This window comes from Ranitomeya imitator, chromosome 3, assembly GCF_032444005.1.
Source record: "Ranitomeya imitator isolate aRanImi1 chromosome 3, aRanImi1.pri, whole genome shotgun sequence".
Lineage (NCBI taxonomy): Eukaryota > Metazoa > Chordata > Amphibia > Anura > Dendrobatidae > Ranitomeya > Ranitomeya imitator.
In genome coordinates, this window is record NC_091284.1 from 574583317 (window position 1) to 574603914 (window position 20598).

Below are 20598 nucleotides of genomic sequence, written 5' to 3' on the forward strand. Positions count from 1 at the left end.
AGTAGTGACAGTTGAGAAACTGGGCAGGGCCAGTTTTTCCTGAGGTAATTAGTTGAAGAGTTGTGGCAGAGCAGTCAGGTTCTGAGAAAAATGAGTTCATGAGGAGAAGCTAAAAAGTCCAGGCCCTACGAGCGGGAGGAGACACGATGTGGAGAGAACCAGAGCAGCATAAGTCAGCGGCTAGGCTTAATGATAAATCCCGAAACGTCCAAGACCTACGGTCTGAAATGGATTGGCAGTGGCATCCTTTAGTTTCACCCACAATGGGGAAAATGGACGGGGGCATTAGGAAGAAGCTAGTACAGCTACTCTGGGAGCTGCAGTACAGGAGGATACGGTACAGGAACGAAAAATGTCAGGAAGGACCAGGGACAGTTCAGGGAAGGGAATGTCCTTGATTTATGAAGATTGCGGTGCCGTGTCTGTAATTCAACTGGACAAGCTTAGTAAAGTTGTTTTAATAAAAATTAACTTGGACTCAGACATTCATTGTTTGGTGCTGACGAACTCCGGAATGCTGCAACCTGAGAACAACTTGGGTCACTTGCAGGAGATTTCCAAAGTTTAGGCATAACATGGGCTCTCCAAACTTGACATGGCGTTCGCTAATTATTTCAGCAAATTTTACATTGTCAGTCAAATGGAGCTACTTCCCTACCGAGCCCTGCCGTGTGTAAGAACAGTGGTTTTCCCCCACATATGGGGTATCTGAATGCTCTGGAGAAATTGCACATCAAATTTTGGAGTCCATTTTGTCCTGATACCCTTGTAGAAATAAAAATAAATTTGGGTCTAAAGTTAAATTTTTGTGAAAAAAAAGTTAAATGTTTATTTTTTCCTTTTACATTTCATTAATTCTTGTGATGCACCTGAAGGGTTAATAAACTTCTTGTGTGGTTTTGAACACCTGGAGTGAAGAATGGTGTCACTCTGGGGTATTTTCTGTTATATAGGCCCCTCAAAGTCACATCAAATGTGATGTGATCCCTAAAAAGAAAAAAATTATTTTGTAAATTTTGTTGGGAATATGAGAAATTGATGGTGAACTTTTAACTTATAACTTCCTAACAAAAAAAATTATTGATGTAAAGTACACATGTGGGAAATGTAATTTATTAACTATTTTATGTGACAAAGGGTTATAAGGTCATAATAATTAAAAATTTGAAAATTGCTAAATTTTCAACATCTTGACCAATTTTTTTTCTTCACAAATGCAAGTCATATTGAAGAACTTTTACCACTATCATGGGCTACAATACGTCATGAAAATACTATCTCAGAATCGGTGGGATACATTGAAGCGTAACAGAGTTATTACTTCATAAAGTTCAGAATTGCAAATTTGGCCTGGTCAAGAAGGTGAAAACAGGCTTGGGGGGGGGGGGGGGGAGTTAAAACATCACTCCAACGTGTCTTTTTATTCTAGTTCTGGAGTAGTGCTATAGTGTATTAAAGTGTTTTATCGGATAGCCTTCGGACCGATATCATACTTTGAGGCAGTGCAGATCAGTCATGTGGATTCAGCATGCGAATTGCAGCGCGCTGCTAGTGGCTCTGGAATTCAGATCACGCAACATCTGTGGACAGAGACCGTAGAGAAGATGGGAGAAATGAAGTTCTCCACTCCTGCGTTGCTATTCTCTCATGCAAGAGAATCTCATCACAGTATAATGAAAATCATTTCAAATTCTGACATGAGTTTCAGACTAGTGTCATTGGCATAAAGAACAAAAAGGGTCAGCATCCAGCCCAGGTGATGAAAAAAGAGAAAAGTCTTTATTCCGTCATGACGCGATGTTTCGACCAATATTGGCCTTTATCAAGCATATACAAAACATAACATGGCAGCCTTATATAGTGTGGAGACACATGCACACCAATCACCAATAAAAGGTTCTGCCCATTCGAAATAAATACAAAATTATCACACAATATGCAACACAATTCATATTCATCAAATACAATGCCAATATCTTATAAAGTGAAATGAATTATCAAAAAAGGAAGAAATGCATTAATATAGTATCAACCTCCTACATAATAGCAAACCAATCATGGTAAAGCAACATAGTTGTTATAGAAACCACAATCCAATCCGGACTCCCAATTCATGTAGGATGTGTAAACAATCAGCCTACAGGCTTATACTAGCGTTGGCACTCAATACACCAGATCCGTCAGCTAATCACAAGTACTCACACTGCTATAGTGCTCGCAAAACACTCTACCATTCGCTGATAAACCATAAAATGACAAGCGACCGGCGCTCATGCGCACCAGATCATCAGAACGGGAGGCGATCATGTGACTAAGTCACTGACCACATTCGCAGGCATCGGCACCCAGCGCGCACCTCACTTTCAGCCGAAGACCGAAGAAACTCAGCGTCCAGCCATATCCATGGCAACAAGGTCACATAGTAACTCGACTCCATTCACAGACAACGGTACCCAGCTCACACACATCCCCAACTTACAGCCGAAAACGGAAAGAAAGCAGCGCTCAGTCATATCCATGACAACAGGGTCATGCCTAAAGTGAGAGCAGTTAACTATTTAACTATCCATTACCATTAGTAGGCATATTAGCCATGAATCTGTATTATATTCATTAATATCAACGCTACAAACAAAGAACCAAGCTAATCCCTCACTTATATGGGTCAGTTGAAAAGCTTACCCGATTCATTAGACCTTTAACACACAATTGCATCAGGGAAAAAATATAAATATGTACAACATACAACGCTTGACAATGGGGGAAGGAATAGAGGGCTTTGAAAAATCAAAGCAACACTTTAGCATAATCGACCGGATTCTCTCACATGAGAGAATCGACGGACGGCCTTCTGACCTCGGCCTTATACTTACCATTTGCCATCTTCTGCTGTTATCTGCGCCACTCCGGTCGGTCTATAGCAGTTTGTGACCTGCCAGATCACTCCAATGTTTGCTGGAATTAACTGGAGGTCTTTCTTCAATGCAGGTCTTTGAGAGCCATGTTCTGACAAGGCCTGCTGCAGAAGCATACTAGGGATGATTCTCGTGATATTTTGAGGATCATTGGCACATTTGATGCGCAGCACCAGGATATTAGAAAGGTATTTGCGAAACACTGGGATGTTCTCAGATTCGGCCCTGATTTGACGGACATAGTGGGCGAACGCCCCAACATCACGTTCAAGAAGGGCAGATCTATTATGCTGGTGCATATCCAATACCAGAGACCGAAGTCCGGTAGCACATGGCTGGACAGGAGACCATGTGGTTTCTTTAAGTGTGGTGACTGCAGTCTCTGTAAATGGATGAGACCCTGCAAACAGTTCGAGTTCCACCACGGGAAAAATCTTTTATCAACGTGAATTTTCAAACTGTAAGACAGCAGGTGTAGTGTACTTGGCGTCCTGCTCCTGCCTTAAAGATTACATAGGGAAAACTAAGAGGGAGTTCAGGAGAAGAGTGGGAGAGCACATGGGTGATATCTGTAATAATAGAGATACCCCACTGGCCAAACACATGCATACTTACCATAGCAGAGATCCAACAGAGGTGAGATTCACGGTCATAGAGGTTGTCAGGACGAACCCAAGAGGGGGGAACCTTGACAGGATGATCCTCAGACGTGAATGTGAGTGGACATTTAGGATGGAATCTCTGGAACGGAAGGGAATTAATGAGCAAGTATCCTATGCCTGTTTTCTATAAATGTGTAGAACATATGTCTCCGGTGTATATGATTTGTCTAGTCTATTGGGGTCTTCTTTAGGGTTATTTGGCCATACTGAATTTTCGATGTATTCCTCATATTTGGGGAATAACATGGATCACCATGGAAAATCAAAATTATTATCCTGTTTTCTTTTTATATCGTGTGTGTTCACAACCCTCCCTGCAGCACGTTATTTATGTCTGAATAAATCTGACGAATCATCACCGGTGAGTGCCCGTCATCTTTTTTTCTGCTTTTTTGAGATTTTATATCGTTTATCGTCCTTGGACTATTTACCGACTTTCACTCACATTATAATTGTATATAGCCTTGGGAGAAACTTGAATATGCGTACCCCATACTTTTTTGACCTTTGACATGGGACAATGTGTATCTCGTGGTGAGATGCTTATGGGGATCGCTGATGTATGTTTTATATCTACCAGGTTTATATTTCTGAATTTACATATTATATCATCATTTATTATTATCTTTTCTAAGTATATATTATGGCTAATCTATGATAGGGCCAGTGGAACTTGCCTTATACCCTTATCTTCCTCCCCCTACCCGTGACTCCGTTAAATATATGTAGTACGCCGTCCCTGTGTCATGACTTAGCCGGTGCAGTGTTGTATGCCTCAAGGGTTCATATCAACCTTGAGCATGCGCGCTGTCTTTACATGCACACTGTATGTTTGTATACAGGAGGTGGTTTCAAGGATATCTCCCGTGGGAAACCGTCCGTGGTTGCTTGGCAACCTTTAGCGGGCGCACTTGGGTGACGGGCGTGCTGTGATTTTGTTTCGGAGAGGTGATTTCAAGGAGACATACCGGTAAAGGTCATATTTATGCGTCATAAGATAAGGGTGTGCTTAGTATCTTTGGCGCTCCAGTACAGGCATGTTAATTATGCCGGGGGACTTAAAGCGTGTGCATTCTGATGACGTACACGCTATATCCCGGCAACCAGGGAGTGATCCTGTGTTGTTTAACATAGACCGGAAATGGTCAGAGACATACGTCATTGGGGGAGTGGACGTGCATTATCCTTTGCGCTCCAGCACGGGCATGCACAGTAAAAGGAGTCTGTAAAGGACACCACAGGAAATGAAGGGGAGGTACGTTGATGTTGAGAGTCTGGCGGTAATTATAAAAGGAGGAGAATTTTACTTGGCATTTAGCTATCCAGTATCTGATGTGACACAACTTATGATATCAGGCCTCCTGATGAGCCTAGGCAGGCGAAACGCGTTGAGGCGCTAATTGTAGATGGCGAGTAGTGAACTACAGCCGATCCATCAATAGATGAGTATCAATGATTTCCATATATAATTGTATCTCAGTTGGTTAATGCTGATTTTGATTCGATATCGGAGCCGGAGTCTCTTGCAGGAGATACCTACTGTTGGTTTATGTGCCTGATTGAAGGAAGGGGGGATTCCCGTTTTTGTAAATGTATATGGAAAACACAGGTGGACTAGCCCACACTACATATTTAAGTGGTGGGCTGTTTTTGACATATTTATTGTAACTACATCTATTGGAGTAGCATTGTCCACCTGTAGTGATCATCTCTTATATCGTATATCGCCATATGTGTTCATATATTGTTTTTATACTTATTGGGGACCTAGTTCTTCCTTAGCAAAGTTGTTCATTTGTCTAGTGATAGAGGTGCCTCTAGTCTGTGGGTAGAGTCTCTCACTAGTGGCTGCAGGGTTTATCAGGGCCTGTAAGGTTAACCATCGTGGAGCGGGGGCGCCAGAACGTTCCCCCCTAGCGCGTCTACCTCCGCAGTCAGGGGCAGGTGTAGGTGCCTCAGCTAGGGTTGTCTATTACCCCCCATTAGTTTTGGGGTATGTTTTGAGCACTTTTGTTTTTGTGTTTGTCACTATAGGTGGTTTAGTTTGCCTCGTTTTTAACAATAAAAAGTGTTTTTATATTGAGGGTAGATATATGATTTTGACTTTTGCACCCCGATTTATTAATATATTGTTCTGAGTGTACTGCTTCATGCAATAAGCCCCCAAGTTTTTATAGCTGCTTGTTTGAGAATGTGAAATGGTCACAATACCTGCCTAAAAGCTGTGCATACAGTTTGTGCAATATATATATATATATATATATATATATATATATATATATATATATATATATATATATATATATATATATATATATATATATATATATATATATATATATACATATATATATAATTTATTTTTTGTCAGTTCAACTTTCATAAAATAATTATTTTTTTGCATAGGTAATATGGCTAATACCGGTCAACAATAATTGTAGAGCTCCATTGTCAGGCACTATGTGAATAAAAAAAATATTCCTGTTTTTACATAAATTTAAGAATATGAAGCTAAGCAAAGTCTGACGCTGTATAGGTGATCAATCTTTCTTTTTTCAATTTTTGGGTATGCTTATCAGCCATAACATCATAATCATCTGCCTGTTTTATTTTTGCTAACTTTGAAAGCATTAGGCCATGTTCACACGTTCCTGATTTCCCTGCTGTTTTTTCTGCACTAAAAACCGCAGCTCTTGGCAGAAAACGCAGGTGCGTTTTTTGGTGCTTTTTGGTGCGTTTTTTGGTGTGTTTTTTGATGCGTTTTTTGATGCGGTTTTTAGTGCAGTTTGTGTGTTTTCTAGGAAGTTTTTTTAGGGTTAAAATGGCTGAAAATACCCTAACCCTACCCCTAACCCTACCCCTAACCCTACCCCTAACCCTACCCCTACCCCTGACCCTAACCCTAGTTCTAACTGTAGTGGGGGGGGGGGAATCTTTTTATTTTATTATTGTTGCTACCTATGGGGGTGATAAAGGGGGGGGGCATTTACTATTTTTTTTATTTTGATCACTGAGATAGGTTATATCTCAGTGATCAAAATGCACTTTGGAACGAATCTGCCGGTCGGCAGATTCGGCGGGCGCACTGCGCATGCGCCCACCATTTTGGAAGATGGCGGCACCCAGGGAGAAGATGGCCGGACGGACACCGGGAGGCCGGGTAAGTATAAGGGGGGGAGATGAGGGCACGGGGGGGGGGGGGCGTCGGAGCACCGGGGGTGGCATCGGAGCATGTGGGGTTGGGATTGGGGCACGGGGGGGCAGCCACACTGCAGCGGTTCTGCACCACAAACCGCAGAAAACCCGCAGATATTTTTTTCATCTGCGGGTTTTACTGCGGGTTTGACCTCACAATGTACTGCGGGTTTGACCTCACAATGGAGGTCTATGGGTGCAGAACCGCTGCAGTTCCGCAAAAAGAAGTGACATGGTACTTCTTTTTTACCGCAGCTATTCAGCGCGGCTTTTTTTGGGATTTTCCGCAATGTGGGCACAGCAGTTCCTGTTTTCCATAGGGTACATTGTAATGTACCCTGCATGGAAAACAGCTGCGGACCCGCAGCGGGAAAATCGCGGCGGTTCCGCATTAAAAAAAGGATGGTGTGAACATGGCCTTACAGTTGTGTGCAGACAGATCCCTAAAGTCTCCGACACATTACTGACTGTGTTGCCTTGTCCTAGCCTCTTGTTCTCGCTATCGCACTACATCAATTGGTGTGTAGTTGTAGAATCATAGAATGGTAGAGTTGGAAGGGACCTCCTGGGTCCAAAGCAGGATTCACTAAATCATCCCAGACAGATGTCTGTCCAGCCTCTGTTTGAAGACTTCCATTGAAAGAGAACTCACCACCTCTCCTGGCAGCCTATTCCATTCATTCATCACCCTCACTGTCAAAACGTTTTTTCTAATATCTAATCTGTGTCTCCTCCCATTCAGTTTCATTCCATTGCTTCTAGTCTTTCCTTGTGCAAATGAGAATAAAGATGATTCTTGTACAATGTGACAGCCCTTGAGATATTTGTAGATAGCTGTTAAGCCTCCTCTCGGTTTTTTTTTTTTGCAAGCTAAACATTTCCAGATCCTGTAACCGTTCCTCATAGGACATGGTTTGCAGACCAGTCTCCATTCTGGTCGCTCTTCTCTGAACTTGCTCCAGTTTGTTGATGTCTTTATGAAAATGTGGTGCCCAAAACTGGACACAGTGTTCCAGATGAGGTCTGACCAAAGAGGATTAGAGGGCAATAATGACTTCACGTGATCTAGACTGTATGCTTCTGTTAATACATCCCAGAATTGCATTTGCCTTTTTTGCTGCTGCATCACACTGTTAACTCATGTTCAGTTTATGATCTATTAGTATACCCAAGTCTTTTTCACATGTGCTGTTGCTTAGCCCTATTCCTCCCATTCTGTATATGCTTTTTTCATTTTTATTGCCCAGATTTAGTACTTAGCATTTTTCCTTCTTAAAAACCATTCTGTTAGTTGCTGTCGACTGCTTCAGTTTATTTATATATTTTTGAATCTTCTCTCTCACTTCTCTAGTATTAGTTATCCCACTAGCTTTGTGTCATCAGCAAATTTAATTAGTGTACCCTCAATTCCTTCATCTAAATCATTGATTAACATGTTGTATAATACAGGGCCCAGGACAGAGCCCCGTGGTACCCCACTTGAGACATTATTCCAACTGGATGTGCAGCCATTTACGACCACTCTTTGGGTCCGATCACTAAGCCAGTTATGAATCCACCTAAAGGCCCCTTCACATTTAGCGACGCTGCAGCGATACCGACAACGATCCGAATCGCTGCAGCGTCGCTGTTTGGTCGCTGGAGAGCTGTCACACAGACCGCTCTCCAGCGACCAACGATGCCGATGCAGGGCCGCGCTTAGTAACCCGATGTTTACCCTGGTTACCATGCTAAAAGTAAAAAAAAAACAAACAGTACATACTTACCTACAGCCGTCTGTCCTCCAGCGCTGCGCTCTGCTTCTCTGCTCTCCTCCTGTACTGTCTGTGAGCCGGAAAGCAGAGCGGTGACGTCACCGCTCTGCTTTCCGGCTCACAGCCAGTACAGGAGGAGTGCAGAGCGCAGCGCTGGAGGACAGACAGCTGTAGGTAAGTATGTAGTGTTTGTTTTTTTTACTTTTAGCATGGTAACCAGGGTAAACATCGGGTTACTAAGCGCGGTCCTGCGCTTAGTTACCCGATGTTTACCCTGGTTACCAGTGAAGACATCGCTGGATCGGTGTCACACACGCCGATCCAGCGATGTCAGCAGGAGTCCAGCGACGAAATAAAGTTCTGGACTTTATTCAGCGACCAACGATCTCCCAGCAGGGGCCTGATCGTTGGTCGCTGTCACACATAACGATTTCATTAACGATATCGTTGCTACGTCACAAATAGCAACGATATCGTTAACAATATCGTTATGTGTGAAGGTACCTTAACAGTTGCCTTGTCCATTCCATACTTAGTCATTTTTTCAATAAGGATGGTGTGAGATACTTTGTCAAATGCTTTACTGAAGTCAAGATATACTATTTCTACAGCATTTCGCTGATCCAACCAGTCAGTGATTCTGTCATAGAAGGAAATTAAGTTAGTCTGACAAGTCGTATTAGTTACAAACCAATGCTGACTCTGGTTAATCACTTAATTCTTATCCAGGTACTTACATACATGTTGTTTAATAATTTGTTCAAAGATCTTTCCTGGTGTAGTAGCTTTCTTGCCTACCTACCATTACATTACACTTCTGTTGTCTAAGGAGGGGAGCGATAAGAGAACTAGAGGAACAAAACATTGGGGAAACTCCCTACGAAGTAGCTTTTTCCTCTTCTGGCTTTCTAATTCAGCCATTCCCTTTATGGCACCACAAACTAATGTTTGTGTGCATTTATTGATTGGCAGTCAGTGAATATAGTCCACAGTTTCCTGGACACCAATTGGTATTTGGGACTGCCCCCTGACTCCAACATGTTTGAGGTACATTTCAGGTTCATCTTTTTCTGACGTGTCAAAGTACAGACTCAACAAGTACTTGAAAGTTGTCATGTGGAGCCTCTGATGCCAAGAAGTTAGCAGCAGATCCATCAAACTGTTCTGGTGAATTTGAAGGCCTAGTCATCACTTTAAACTTTTTATCAATAGATTTCTAAATTATTTTTGTACTGTGGGTACATATACAGTGGTTATAAAAAGTCTACACAAACCTGTTAAAATAACAGATTTTTGTCATGAAAAACATCATACCAAGAAGAAACAGTTTGAGAACCTTTTCCAGCTTTTAATGTCACCTACAATCTGTATAGTTCAGTTGATAAATAAACCTAAATCTTTTGGGGTGGAAAAAGAAGAAAAAAACAAACTCTAGAATAATGTGGTTTTATAAATATACATAACCACAAAGGCCAAATTTGACTAAGCAATTGTTTCCTGGTAATTGATTCAGGAAGTAGAAAACAAACTTGTTGGGTGCATGTGTACAATGTGATTGCAATTGTAAACTCTGTAACTCCTCATCACTTTTTCTGTTTCTATAATTCTTTGTTTTTATTCTTCTGCTGAAATATAGCCCTCTTGCTAGAAGAGGAACTTCACAGAAGACAATACTACTTTTGGAAAGATTTTTCTATCCTCTTTCAAATTGAAATATTCATAGGTGACTGTGTCATTGCCTTTAGATTAAGGACACACCGAACAATCTCTAGAAATCAGTTTGATTTTAGTTTTGTGGATTGAGAAGAATAGTGCAAATACCAGACTTTCATCTTTATACAGTGTGATGAACTTTTATGTTGAAAGTAGTTCAATAGCAAAGCTAGTTTTGTGTTGTTTTTGGCTAGTTCGTTTTTCTGTGAAGAATTCCTTTAATCTAGCAATTTCATGTTTTGTATTCATGTAGCTAGTTTAAGGGTCTCTGAAATGTTCTCCATACATATGAATTCATTATCACCAGGGCACAAAAGTCATCTTTATTTTATATTGTATTTCAAAATCGATGGCATATTATTACATGTCTGTTTGTATGTCTTTAACATTTAGGGTGGGGTTGAGAGGAAATAAAAAAGGGTAGATCTAAAGTTTCATTAAAATTACTTATGCCCTATCCCAAGCATTTTAAGTGGGCCATCTGTCTAAACATCTCACCCCCCCAAAACCCCTGATCATTTCCTCGACTTATTCATGAACCATGGGAGGGCTGCTTTGTAGTCATGGTGTAGCTTGGTTCAGTCTACCCCCACTGAATACATCTATGCGCTTGCATAACATATATTTCACAGCTCCAGAAATTCTCTGAACTTAGTTCAGATGAATGGCCCACATACTCAAGGTTCCCCCTCTTTTTATCCCTCTGTCTTTATTCCAACAGGGATTTCTATGTGAAACTGACCTTACTTGCCACAGAACTCTGCACATTATTCTTGATCATTTTACATGCCACCTGCTGCTAGTGCTGTGATGATGAATTTCTTAATGACTGGTTCACTCTTTCCTATTGTTTTAAGGCAATAGTTTGCTTTTATTCCAGCATTCCTAATTGCACCACTTTTATAGACTTCATAATTTGTCTTTGTGTTATGATAATACATATGTAAATAAATTCCACAAAACTAATTCAGAAATTGTGTGGAATGAAAACACGACAGTCATTTTCACCCTATGAGGTTTACATTTTTGAGCACTGTATTACTGTTATGGACTATTAAATCTGTTTTATTTGTATTCTCTATTTGAACCTTGGACTTAAAAATATTCTTCTCTTAGTCATATAGCGATACTGCTAATAAAATACAACTACATATACATTTTTGCCAAATTAAAGCGAAATGAGACTTTATTATATTTATTTATATGTATCTATATTGTGTTGCTGGACGTAATATGGGATTTGATAAAGACCCACTCATAACATCATCATGGTTTATTTGATAGTGAAGATAAATTCAGACCAAAGCCAAACAAGCATTTGGTGATTTTGCAACAAATTAATAACCAGTATTGGGGGACATGACTATCAAAGAGATGTGAGCAGATGTGTCCACAGAAGCTGCTGCTAAAATCCTTCATCTGTCATGATGTCATCATTTAATAACTGGCCATATCCATCTGAAAACACCTCTTTAAGTTATCCCTGTCGACCTTGGTGACCAGAAGGAGGTTGTGGGAATGGAAACCTGTACAATGACTCTGCAGGGAAACAGAGCGGGTTGTGAAGTTGGACTATCTAACGTAGTGGCACCTGTGGAATCATCAGATAAAGACAGAGCATTGGACGTTGCTGTTCGCCTGGAACACTTTGCCTGTGTGTGCCTCTCCAGGGACCTGAGATGGCACTCTTTTCAATTCCAGTAATACCCATCCTGTTCTGTTCCAGTAATGCCCATCCTCAGGGCCGGCTCCAGGTTTTTGTGGGCCCCGGGCGAAAGAGTCTCAGTGACCCCCCCCCCCCCCTTAACACATACCACGATTCATGATCGCATATAAACACAGCCATGTAGTATAGCAGCCCACGTAGTATATAGCAGCTCATGTAGTATATAGCAGCCAACGTAGTATATAGCAGCCCACATAGCATATAGCAGCCCATGTAGTATATAGCACAGCCCACGTAGTATATAGCAGCCCACGTAGTATATAGCAGCCCAGCCCACATAGTATATAGCAGCCCAGTCCACGTAGTATATAGCAGTCCACGTATTATATAGCAGCCCAGCCCATGTAGTATATAGCAGCCCAGCCCACGTAGTATATAGCATCCCAGCCCACATAGTATATAGCATCCCAGCCCATGTAGTATATAGCAGCCCAGCCCATGTAGTATATAGCAGCCCAGCCCACGTAGTATATAGCAGCCCAGCCCACGTAGTATATAGCAGCCCAGCCCACGTAGTATATAGCAGCCCAGCTGCCCATGTAGTATATAGCAGCCCACGTAGTATATAACACAGCCGAGCCAGTATATAAGAGCCCATACCTTGTCCTCCCAGCCAGGGTCTGCATCCCCCCGCAATCCTTTGTTCCAGCCAGGTGGCAGGTGCTGCACACTTCCTGCTTGGGGACGCTCGGCTCATTCTCTGGGCACTGGACGGTCGGAAGTGACTGCTCTGCTCTGCGTATCCATGGCGATGGATTGTGGGCGGCCCTCCAGCAGCTGCAAAAGTCCCAGAGCTCCGTGCTGCCTCCTATCTTCAGTCGTGCACCTCGGACCGCAGATGCCTGCCTCAGGGGCCGCATGCGGGCAGCCTGCCTCTAACGCCAGCCCTGAATGGGCCCCCCTGTCTCGCCAGGGCCCCGGCATTTGCCCGGGTACGCCTGGTGCTGACGCCGGCCCTGCCCATCCTGCCTTTCCTGTAAATCTGCCTGACGACAGTCACAGTGGACTGGTAGATTTTGAATTGAGAAATGGAGATGGTGACTCTCTGTAAGAAGACCGAACTATATGTGATGTACTTGCGACAGTTTCACTCTAATAATATCCTAGCTTCCTTAAAAGTATACATGGGAGGACTTAATGGATATGCCCCTGATGAGACAAGATCTACAATGGGTGAATGAGAGGATGAAAGAAGCTGAAGGTAGAGTGATTACAATAGAAGCTCAACTCGCTATCATCCAAAAGAATGCATAGAATATAGGCATGCTCTTGAATAAAACAGATGATCTGGAAAATAAACTCAGAAATAAAATAAACTCAGAAGAAACAACATACGACTTGTTGGGATTTAAGAAAAGCTGGACAACTGGGACTCTGTAACCTTTTTAGAAACCTGACTTTTAAAGAGTTTTGCAAGGGATATTTGCCATTGAGAGAATGCATAGGGTTCTAATGCACCCATTATCTCTGGGGTGCATCTTCGATCTGTGTTAATTCAACTAAGGAACTGACATCATTTTGAGGAAAGGAATATATCTCAATGTCCAGAGTTTATCACAGAAGTCCAGAAAAAAGAGAGCCCATTTCATGTACCGTATTTTTCGGACTATAAGACGCACCGGACCATAAGACGCACCCCAAATTTGGGGTGAAAATTGCAGAAAAAAAATTTTTTTTATAAGATGGGAGTCCGTATTATTGTCCAAATTTACAGTATCTTACCTGAGGGTTGGCTGTGGCAGAGCAGGGTCACAGGAGGCATGGTGTCAGCAGAGGTGGGGTGATGCGGTACGGCGTGCACCTGAGCAGGGTCCCTTCCTGCTTAGGTGGGCGACGCCACGGCCTGGTGTCCATGGGAGGGTTGCAGCAGTGGTTACCGGCAGAGGTGCGGGGATGAGGAGGCGCAGTGAGCGGGGTCCCTTTCACCGGTGAGATGATGCAGCAGCCTGGCGTGAGCATGGTCCCTTTCACCAGTGAGGTGCGGCGGCAGAGGTGCGGGGATAAGGAGGTGCAGTGAGCGGGGTCCCTTTCACCGGTGAGATAATGCAGCAGCCCGGTAAGCAGCAGAGCCGGGTGAATCATGTTGTTATCGGTGGTGGCGGCCATCTTCCTGAGGCCATGCATGCGCAGATGGAGTGCTCTGCTTCCCGGGGCTTCAGGAAAATGGCCACGCGTGCGCAGATGGAGATCGCGGCGGCCATTTTCCTGAAGCCCCGGGAAGCAGAGCACTCCATCTGCGCATGCATGGCCTCAGGAAGATGGCCGCCACCACCGATAACAACATTATTCACCCGGCTCTGCTGCTTACCGGGCTGCTGCATCATCTCACCGGTGAAAGGGACCCCGCTCACTGCGCCCCTTCATCTCCACACCTCTGCTGCCGCACCTCTGCCACCGCCACCACACCACTGCGGGTAAGCCTGCATTACGACTATTAGATGCACCCCCTATTTTTCCCCCTTTTTTGGGGGGGGGGAAGTGCGTCTTGTAGTCCGAAAAATACGGTGTATTAAAAAAATGTCTAAAAGCTTTGATGGTTTCCTATAACATGTTACATCCTGCACTTATCACATTTAAAGCTATTGGAAAAATGAACTTAGCAGATATACTCTTGTATAAGTCGACCCGAGTATAAGCCGATGCACCTAATTTTGCCACGAAAAACTGGGAAAACTTACGGACTCGAGTATGAGCCGGGTATGCATGGCTTCCCATCTCTGTATGCATGTCTCTTTATCCCCTATCCATGTATGCATGGCTCTCCATCCCTGTCCTTGAATACATGGTTCCTATAAAAAAAGAACAAAAAAACATCCTACTTACATTCCCTGTGTGCCCTCGCTGCATCTCGTTCCGGTGCCAGCAGCTCTTCCGGCCGATCGATCATGTGTCCCCGCTCATTAAGGTAATGAATATTCACTCCACGCCTATGGGGGTTGAGAGAGGTGAATATTAATTTTCTTAATGAGTGGACATCCGTGATAGCCTGGCCGCTGCTGGAAGCTGGTGGCTGCAGCTGTATCTGTGTGAGCTATAAGGGAAATGAATATTCACTGCACTGCCAGTGCAGTGAATATTCATTTCTCTTTAGCAGCGAGCACAGTCTTTAGCCGCAGCCGTCGGCTCTTGCATCTGTGACCCGCTGCTCCGCCCCTCCCCTGCTGTCTTTCTGAGACAATGACTCGTGTATAAGCCGAGGGGTCTTTTTCAGCACAAAAAATGTGCTGAAAAACTTGGCTTATAAACGAGTATATACGGTATTTGAATACCTGCACTATTGGTTTGTTGGGTTGATATTGGTCCAAGGCGTAATAATCTAACATGATCTTGGTGACAATGTCCATCAACTTTATTCTCTATATTAGATACCTCTCAAATTTGTGAGCCAAGGTAATAGATTAATGGGTCATGGTTGTCGTCAGTATTTTAAACTGTACATTATTTTATTGTTGCTGAAAATTACTGATATTTCAGGTTTTATGATAATTTTAGATCCAAATAATATGAAAAGTGTTCAACATTAGCAAGAATAAAACTTCAAGGTTTTATTAGGAACACAGTTTGAGATCCAGAAAAGGTTCTCCTTTGACATGTTTTAGTCTTAAACCTGTCCGTAGTGAATCATTTTAAAGGCAGCGTGTATCAGACACTGGCAGTATGAGTTTAGCCAGGTATATTTAAAGGGGTTGTCCACTACTAGGACAACTCCTTCTTGAACTAAATGTTTGTCCCCAATAAAATAAGAAAAGCTATACTCTCCTCCTGTACTGGCACCGTTCCAGCAATGTCGGCTATCGCGGTCCCGGAGCTCTTAAGTGGTGTTGTGACCCGTAACCCCTGCACACAATAGACGCTGGCATCACTGTCTCCGCCTTCGTATGGATTGAACAGGAAAATGAAGTCCGGGCTGCAGATGATCCCAGTGCTGATTGGGCACCAGGCACCACATGTCACAACACCGCACAAGAGCTCCAGGACCGCAAGTGCTGACACCCCTGGAACAGCGCCAGCATGGGAGGTGAGTATAGGCTTTTCTTGTTTTGCCAGGGCCAAACATTTAGTTTAGTTAGTAGTGGACCGCACCTTTAACTTTGGAGGTGTTTCAGAGAAAACCATACTTTAAATGCTGCTTGGGACCAAGCCACATGAAAGACAATTGGTCAGACAGACAGTACCCGGAGGCTTCTCCCGGGCCTCTCACCTTGAATGAAGAGTATCTTCCTGTGTGTCTCACTCCAGTGCAGCAGGCCAGGAGAAAACACCTGGGACCTGCTTGTACGACTAGTTTCTTTTTGTGGCTTGGTTTTTTGTAACATGTATCAGCTGTCGGGTTCCCTTTAAAGATATTGTCTACCATTGGAAGAGCTGCGTATTTGAGTGGTATTTTGTGCCATCAGTGTGTGTCTCATGACCTTGCCCCGAGAACCACACTGACACCAATCGACAGCTATTTGCAGTTTTATAATATCTATATATATAAAAATGATTAACAATAAATACAATAGAAGTATACCTGAGAACCCCAAAAATATTGAGTACTAAAAGCTAAAAAAAAATATATATATTTATATTATTACCAGGTGTACTCCAAGAAAAAAAGTGGAAACCACTCAATTGAAGTCAAAAGAGGAACTTTCCCCAACTTAAGGACTAAAATATAAATACCGGACCACAACAAATTTAGAGAAAAATACCTTTATTTACATATATATGGCAAAGATACTATTAATACAAGTTTAAAAGAAAGTGCCTGTGCACAGGTAAAAATCAGATAAAAGGGTTAATGCTACAACAATGTGTACTTATGATGGCCCAAAACATACAAGATGTTGAAGGAATACTAGATAGTTTAGATACACGATCCCAAGAGAATTATTCTAAAAAAAATTAATCTAAAAAATTAAAAATATGTGAATAATTGTAACTCATAAAAACCAATGTGTAAATTGCTTAATCTGTGAGGTGCAAGGTGTAATAGGAAGTCACTCAATGTGAGAGCAAAAAAATTAATCAAGTGCAATGCAAATAAGCTATAGTGCAAGTAGAAAATCCAGAGCATTCCAATGGGATCAATATCTATGGTATATACCTTGAAGTCACGTCACAGTCCCGGCACGCGCACTTCCAGATGCGCGTTTTGGTATTACTTCCTTTCTGACGAAGGAAGTAATTCCAAAACGCGTGTCATGATGGGATTGGATACACGGCTCAGCACACAGTATCACACAGGATAGGATTAGATACACAGCTCATCAGACAGTATCACAAACGATAGGATTAGAGACATGGCTCAGCAGACTGTATCACACAGGATAGGATTAGATACACGGCTCAGCAGACAGTAACACACAGGATAGGATTAGATACATGGCTCAACAGACAGTATCACACAGGATAGGATTAGGGACACAACTCAGCAGACTGTATCACACAGGATAGGATTAGATACACGGCTCAGCAGACAGTAACACAGGATAGGATTAGATAAATGGCTCAGCAGACAGTATCACACAGGATAGAATTATATACACAGCTCAGCAGACGGTATCACACAGGATAGGATTAGATACACAGCTCAGCAACAGGATGTGCCAAATGAGAGAGGACCTCTTCATTCCAAGAATTCCTCTCATTTCTTCTGATTTGGCTTTTGATTTTAAACGCCTCCAGTTTCCACTTCAACTGGCATTTGCAATGTCCATTAACAAGGCTCAGGGACAGTCCTTGAAGATAGTAGGGATCAATTTTCAATCTCCATGCTTTTCTCATGGTCAACTTTACGTGGCCTGTTCAAGAGTTGGAACTGCCAAAAAATCTGTTCATCTTTGCATCGGAAGGAAAAACCAAAAATGTTGTTTATCCAAAAGGCTATTGAATGAGTTGAAAATAAAATACTATCAATACTTAGGTAAATGTTTAGTTAATTTGTGTTGCAAATCTGTAGTTTTGAGTATATGATGTGAAATGTTTTTATGTGCAATATAATCATTGTAATTTGTTATAACTAACCACAGTTAGTTACTATGCCCGGGCAACGCCGGGCTTTTCAGCTAGTATATAAATAAAAATGTTACAGCCAGCAGTATACCATGCAAAGTGTTTAATGGAACCCAACTGCAAAAATTATTTTAGACCAATTAAGTGAAAAAAAAACTATTGTTCTCAACTTTGTACAGGCTCCTGTTATAAAGCACTGTAGTTTGAATCCAAACAAATGGACAGATGCTTCTCTTCCAATAGCCTGGATGGATATTATTCCACCAGAACTAGTCCGTGCACTATACCTGTGTATGTTAGCTGGCTGATTGCTTTTCTGTATGAAGTAATGTATTGCACATGAGATCACTTGGGACCGCTGTTTGGGACATCTCTTTTTAAAAGCTGTGTATGCTTATTGAAGAGTTATCTTCATTCTTAAGCTATGTTCACAAGTTGCATTTTTTATGCTTTTTCCACAGACAAAACCTGCTCTCTTGGCAGTAAGAAACTTGTTTCAAAAAAGAAGGTTTTGCTTAGTTCTTGGTGCGTTTTTTTTCTGCATTTTTGTCATGGTAAATTTCTCTTATGCTGATAAAGTTTAGTGTATAAAAAAAACAACCTGATTCTACTTCAGGTTTTGACTCAAAAAATGCAGCGAAAAATGATGCATGTGTTTTTTTCAGCATTTTTTACACCACCCATTGCTTTCAATGCGTAAGAAATGCTAAAAGTGATATGCTGCATTTTACAAAACCCAAGGTATTGATTTTTGGCTGGTACTATAAACACAGCTGAAAATTTGCATTAAAAAGATGCAATGTGTGAACATAGCCTAAAGGTACCGTCACATTTAGCGACGCTGCAGCGATCTAGACAACGATGCCGATCGCTGCAGCGTCGCTGTGTGGTCGCTGGAGAGCTGTCACAGAGACAGCTCTCCAGCAACCAACTATGCGAAGTCCCCTGGTAACCAGGGTAAACATCGGGTTACTAAGCGCAGGGCCGCGCTTAGTAACCCGATGTTTACCCTGGTTACCAGTGTAAATATAAAAAAAAACAAACACTACATACTTACATTCGGTGTCTGTCCCCCGGCGCTCTGCTTCCCTACACTGTGAGCGCCGGCCGTAAAGCAGAGCGGTGACGTCACCGCTGTGCTTTACGGCCGGCCGGCGCTGACAGTGCAGGGATGCAGAACGCCGGGGGACACAACAGACACCGGAATGTAAGTATGTAGTGTTTGTTTTTTTTACATTTACACTGGTAACCAGGGTAAACATCAGGTTACTAAGCGCGGCCCTGCGCTTAGTAACCCAATGTTTACCCTGGTTACCAGTGAAGACATCGCTGAATCGGCGTCACACACGCCGAATCAGCGATGTCTGCGGGAGATCCAGCGACGAAATAAAGTTCTGGCCTTTCTGCTCCGACCAACGATGTCACAGCAGGATCCAGATCGCTGCTGCGTGTCAAACACAACGATATCGCTATCCATTACGCTGCAACGTCACGGATCGCTAGCGATATCGTTGTTGAATTGTTCAGTGTGAAGGTACCTTTAGGATAGTAAATGTTGGTACATGGCTGTGGTATGCCATCACATTATGACTGGCGCTGCTTCTCCGGCATGATTATGCTTCAGATAGTCATCTATGTAGGGAACTGGTTGCTGTATATCCAGAGACTGACACTAGCGAAAAGAAAAATCATCCCCCACCAGTCGTAGCGTGATAACCTGTTGTAGAGGTATTCGTCACATTACAGGATGGGAATCCTCCTGGAAATGGACCAATTTGCAGCAACTGTTCCAGCGATGACTGGTCCAATAGCTGAACTGTATATTTGAGAAGTGGATGGTTCTAGTTCACAGTGTTCCTCCTCCTTTTATCGAGGTTGGTTAGATGAAGAAATGGATGCTTCATTCTGTAAATACAGATTTATTAAAATTGTTATTCAGATGGAAGAGTAGACGTAGAGTTTAAAGGGAACCTGTCAACCCGTTTTTTTAGATTGAGCTATAAATACTGTTAAATAGGGCCTGCGCTGTGCGTTACTATAGTGTATGTAGTGTACCCTGATTCCCCATGTATGCTGAGAAATACATTACCAAAGTCGCCTTTTTCGCCTGTCAATCAGGCTGGTCTGGTCAGGTGGGCGTGTTCACAGCGCTCTTTTCTTCCCCAGCTTTCCGTTGGTGGCGTAGTGGTGTGCGCATGTCCAGAGTTCCGACTTCCCTGCGCCCACGTGAAGACACAGCGCGCGATCTGCGCTGTAATCCCTTGCATCGGTGGGGGCGGCCATCTTCCTGGGGCCGCGCGTGCGCAGATGGAGTGCTCTGCTGCACGGGGCTTCAGGAAAATGGCCTCTGGATGCCGCGCGTGCGCATTAGAGATCGCGGCGGCCATTTTCCCAAAGCCGAGATGCAAACTCGGCTTTGGGAAAATGGCCGCCGTGATCTCTAATGCGCACGCGCGGCATCCCGCGGCCATTTTCCTGAAGCCCCGTGCAGCAGAGCACTCCATCTGCGCACGCGCGGCCCCAGGAAGATGGCCTCCCCCACCGATGCAAGGGATTACAGTGCAGATCGCGCGCTGTGTCTTCACGTGGGCGCAGGGAAGTCGGAACTCTGGACATGCGCACACCACTACGCCACC

The 20598-nt window shown here is 43.1% G+C and overlaps 1 protein-coding gene across 1 annotated transcript in view; it reads left to right on the top strand.

Annotated features, from left to right (window-relative positions):
• Positions 1-20598, top strand: part of PCCA (propionyl-CoA carboxylase subunit alpha) — a 791250-nt gene that overhangs the window by 512090 nt on the left and 258562 nt on the right. The gene's annotated exons all lie outside the window — the stretch shown is intronic.